The sequence below is a fragment of the Rhipicephalus microplus genome, chromosome X (genome assembly GCF_043290135.1).
Source record: "Rhipicephalus microplus isolate Deutch F79 chromosome X, USDA_Rmic, whole genome shotgun sequence".
In the NCBI taxonomy this organism is placed as follows: Eukaryota; Metazoa; Arthropoda; class Arachnida; order Ixodida; family Ixodidae; genus Rhipicephalus; species Rhipicephalus microplus.
In genome coordinates this window covers 105,670,341-105,676,116 of record NC_134710.1, presented here as the reverse complement: position 1 = coordinate 105,676,116, position 5,776 = coordinate 105,670,341, and positions in this window count along the sequence as shown.

Below are 5,776 nucleotides of genomic sequence, written 5' to 3'. Positions count from 1 at the left end.
ACAACATCCTGTTCCAGGGTTGTTTATATATTTTTTTGCACTGGTGCTTCAAAACATGAGAACTACCTTGCCTGGGTGCCGACGGTGGTCAGTTTGGTTTTATAAATATCTCTTGCTTTTGTTGGCTCTTGCTGCGAGCATGCGTTTGTTTCTGCTGGCTGATAAAAGTACAAAGCTAAGACCAAATATCCAGGATATTTTTCTTTCAGGATGCATTGTTTTCTTCTTTCTTTTCATGATGCTTCTCGAGTAGCTATTCATTATTCATTAACCTCAGAATTATGCCGTAAACCATACCACATAAATATTTAACTTGAGCTACGAACAGGAACGCCCAGTTCACTTGCAGTATGTAACAGAAAATCTTAACAAGAGTGGATAGAAGTACAGTAGTGTTTTATATATATATATATATATATATATATATATATATATATATATATATATATATATATATATATATATATATGAGATCTAACAGACAATAATGCCAAGGAAAGTATAGGCAAACTTATTAGACCGAAAAGTAATGTAATTGTGAAGAAAGAAAAAAAGAACGAAATGTGGGTGAAAAAAATAACTTGCCATGTGCAGGAACCGAACTTGCGACCTTCGAATAACGCGTTTGATGATCTACAACTGTGCTACCACGGCGGCTATCCTCCCAGCCACTTTATTGGGTATATATGTGAATTTAAACGTGGGAGTGTCAGTGAGTGCCATCAGTAGCCATGGCGGCGAGTGTGGCACACTCTTTATGAGCCTGTGTGGCATCACGTAGCAGGTGAACCTATTACCAGCTGGCAGCTGACCAATAGTCCCTCGTATACAACTTAAAGGCCTTTAGGTTGTATATATATATATATATATATATATATATATATATATATATATATATATATATATATATATATATATATATATATATATATATATTATAACGCTGTGTTGTGAGGCACTTGCTCGCTTGAGCCCCAACATAAACATTTCAATATTTTGATTCATCTCGATTACTATAATTTGAAATAACAGTTATTATTGCCGAGGTTATGCTTACGCGAGTATGCGTGCAATTGCCGGGTACAAAAATTCCAATAAAAATAAAATCGAAAAAGTATGCTTCTCCCCAAAAAACGTGTCAGTGTGGAGAAGCCACCTTCAGAGGATTTTTGGTGAGTAATGCACGGACACGGGAGCAGCACCGAAAGAACCGATGCGCTTGTCTCTGTCATTTCATCCCCACATGCATGGCATGTACGAGCGCAGTCATGGTGCATGTCCAGTGCAGGCAAACTGCACGCTAAGTTACCTGTGGCGTGAATATATCGCGTCGTCACACCGGGAAAATGAACCAAGATACTATTTACGCTGAAGCAGTGGATGGGATCTCCAACATAAAAGTGACAGAGCCTGTACTTACAAAGTATAACAGATTGTTCGAGATGAACTGAGCGCGTTCTATACGGAGCTGTTTCAAATGTACAGGCACCAAATAATGAAAACATGCACGAGCGAATACGCACTGTCTTTATGAAGAAGGTTGCGTAGGAGCTGTACTTTAGAATAAGTAATTGATCTTTAACACTTTATTTGTATTTGAAAGGGACATAGCAGGACATTGGGCATAGCTGAGGTATTTACAGATACGCAGATACAACATATATTCGCGCGTACACGTGTGCGCACTTATACCTTTAAAATAAATAACTTTATAAAGAATGATCGAATTGCATATCATGATATAACAGAGATCTGTGGATTATTTTCGCTTTGCATGTTTAGTCTCACGACTAAAACTCCGTGACATAAAAACAATATAATGCTTAACGTTTTGTTAACGACATCCTTCATTGGTTGCGTTTCCTTCGTGAGGAATCGTGATCCGGTTATAGTTAGAAACTTAGGCCAGAAACAAAACACGAGAGATAATTGGCTACGTCGGAGCTAAGAATCGAAATGCCGGGGTAGTAAAAAAGACAAAATAAAAAAACGGCGCGTCCGTGGCATCGTCGCCGGCCATGTTCAACTTCAGCCGCGATGTGCCCAGAGCACCGGTGGCGGATCCCCGACTCGGGAACGAAGGGGGAGGAGGGAGCAGAAAAGAAGCCGATTCTGCGCGCGTCATTAAGGTGGAGCACGAACAACACATCAATTACGCCGCCGCTGCTCTCTCGACGGCGGCAACACGCTCGATAGTGCACAGCGCCACTACGGCGTTCTTAGCGCTGGCCGCCGCTCGGCTCATCGATTCTCCGGGGCCGGCCAGTATGAGTATCTCCCCTGGGCACTCTCCCCGGCGTTAGATGTCAGGAACGGCCGCTCCTGCTGCGGACCTCTTAGGAAAGCGACCAGTCACGCAGCTCAAATCAAAGGGGACGCGCTAAGCGCCCGAGGTCTCCGCGCTGCGGGAAATAAAGGAGGCGCACTTTGTCTAAATGCAGACGAACAACACTGGATGTAGCGGCATATAAATGAGCCGCACTTTCGGACTCCCCTTAGTATCTTCGCTTGAATGCTTGCTCACTCTCCCCCGTCCCTTTTGCCCTTTATCGTTCGCTTCTTTCGGTCCAAAGAAAAGACGTCGCGCCAGAGAAGAAAGAAAAACGGGGCCAGAGAGGTCGGACGCTTCCGTAACGTGGTTTAAAGGCAATGCAGACGGGTGAGTTGCTGTTGTAGGTTTGATTATGTGGCCCGTAACGTGGTTTAAAGGCAATGCAGACGGGTGAATTGCTGTTGTAGGTTTGATTATGTGGCTCAAGATAGGTTCCTGTTCGCCGTGCGTAGGTGAGCTGTGGTTAAACAGTTATTCGTAAAACAGGCTCCTATTCATATATTCCGACTGGCTTTCTTGAGGGCCGGATTTAAAAGCGACAAATGTTGCTGATAAACAATTACCAAGAGAGAGCGAAAGAAAGAGAAAGAAAGAAGGAAAGAAAACATAGAAAGAAAAGTTAAGAAAAAAAGGAAGGCAGCGCTGCTCCGCTTTTCACTCATGATTGGTACAGCTAGCGTGAAACTGCCTTAGTTTTTCTTTTTAAGAAGATAGTCTTTATTGGGGTACTTCGACGCAAAAGTTTTGGTCTGTCTGTCTGTACATTTGTCTGTTTGTTCACCGTAACGATACCCCAAACAGCCTCAAACGATACGCCAAACGGCCAACCCCATCCGCAGCACCCACCAGTATTGTTCGAATTTCAGCATTCGTGCTTGTGCGAATGTCAATTAAAAAGCAATAATTGTGCAAATCTGAGGCACCATAACAACACATCAATGTTTTGTATGTGTGTCTTTATATTAGAGAAGGCACACACAAGTAATTCTAAGGACCATTGCGTTTATCACGCTGTGCTGACAATGCAACGCGTTGCTCAAAAAGGCAAGCGTTTCCTACGCTCTGCTAAGACGACATGGTGATGGAACCTGCCTATCGCTTTGCGTTCTGCACCTAATCGCCTCCAAGACCGGCACGCACGCCTTCCTTTGGTTTCGACGATAACTGCCAGATAGCGCTCTTGTCTAACGTGCCTCGATGCGCTCGTTCGCCTTTGCTGCACGGATCGAGATTCTCTAACGCAGTGCCTCCAGAATACGATTCACCGATTTTCTTGCCCAGAACATAAAATAAACGTTTCGTTCAGTGTCTTCAAACGCACGACTATCGTCTTTCGACGACATTTGCAGTAAAACATGCAGGTACGGGTCCATTTTTTTTGTAGACCTCCTAACGAAAGACCGAGCTTATTATCGTACAAATTAGCTGTCGTCATTTAAAACACAACAATCTCAAGTCTACTTTATTCGTAGTTACTTGTGAATGCGTTGAATCAGTTTACCATACGATCAGTTAGTCATCTTCTGCAACAAAAACTTCATTCTAGAACCTGTGCCGTGATACTGTCATACACACACTAGCGATTTAAACAGTAATTGCTTATTCACATATTCAACATTGGCTTCAGGTGGGCTCTTTCAAAACTGCACTTGAGGTATGCGCGAGATTTATTACATTTTTCCTAATCATGTGTTTTAGTAAGGCCGGGTAATTGTAGCACAGCCTCCTGTGGTTGATCTATAGTCATCAGATATTTGAAACCTATACTTTCACGCTGTTCGCTGCAGACTTAATACTGCCTTAGTGTCTTTTTTTTAATTGACGTTTTACACAAACCATGGACCATGATTCGCTATTCGCTGACGGCACGAATAAACAAGCTGGAGGGCTGTTCGAACCTCTGGCTCTCTATTTATCTCTCAAACATGCGCTCGCGTACAAGCGAACTAAATAAATGACTAATTAGTCAACCAGGGGCAGCGATAAAGAAAGTTGCTCTTCGTAGGTCGTGGGACTACACCTAACCAGCACCTTGAAGTAGTCGGGGAATACCGAGCGTATACGTCCATGTTTCCGCTACACTGAGCGAAGCACATCTTACAAATGTGCATAACTTCATCTGAGTGATTTTTAAGCTATTGTGCTCTGTGCAGTACTACTGTGCAATGTCCAAGTGGCATGTATATGCGTTGTATATATTATATTTTATTTGCTTTGCTTTTGTCATGTTACAAATACTTTAGAGCTCTATATTATAAATTGTGATTACCGGCAACCTCAGCGATATGTTCTTCGCAATTGATTTGTTATAACTGCCCCGGATGCATTTTTAAAGAATTTTCGTGTTGTTAGCTGTTGAGATGGATCACCAATTAGCTGAGTCAGTGGCCTCACACGGCTGATGCTCACTCGCTTCTGATATTGATTAATATGTGGGGTTTAACGTCCCAAAACCACCATATGAGAGACGCCGTAGTCGAGGACTCCGGAAATTTCGACCAGCTGCGGTTCTTTAACGTGCACCCAAATCTGAGCACATGGGCCTACTTCATTCTCGCCTCCATCGAAAATGCAGCCGCCGCAGCCGGGATTCAATCCCGCGACCTGCGGGTCAGAAGCCGAGTACCTTAGCCCCTAGACCACCGCGGCGGGGCCTCACTCGCTACTGCACAGCGCCCATGCATGAAAGCGCTAAGATATAACTAAACGTAACTAGCAAGTAATATGGCCTGCTAGCTTACGCCCACTCTTTTCTCTGCTCGCGTGCGTCGAAGCCCCTCATGACGGACTTGTTCTAGAAGGCGCGTTAAAAAAAAAAAAAGTCGTTCCACGAACATAAGGTTTCTTGACAGACCGTCCTAATCGCTATGCCGTGACCACTTCCTGCGAGTGGCCGAATGACAGTTGCATTAGTAGCTCTCCCTTTCCCGCATGAGGAATTAAAGAATGAAGAAAATTATCAGCACTGTGGAATTTTTGTGTATTCACCATTTTGTGTAAATCTGTGTGTAGATTTTGAAGCTATGATTAACGCTTTGCTATAGCGGAGCCGAGAATCGGGTGTAGAATTCTCTTGGAAGAAAGTGTGGCATGTTTTTGTTGTCTCTTGGTGCTTTGGGATGTCTCCCTCCACTTCCTCAACTTTTTGCGGGTGCTTCTAAGTGTTTTATTGGGTCAGAATTTGTGCTAGTGGAATCGACGTGACGCTCGGGTTTTGGACTGCCCACACAATTCAAAGTTCTTTTCCTCGAAGTTTTATTAACAAAGAGACATAGATCTGTTCCTTGGATTGGCTCGGTAAAATCGACTTAAAGGGGTATGGTGGGGTAATTACTATATGTCAGTTTTAGCGTAGCAATATCTTAAACACGGCTGCAGGTATTTCCATAAAATTTTGCGTGCTCGCAAAAAATGTCACTGGGTATTGAGGAACATCCTTTTTTA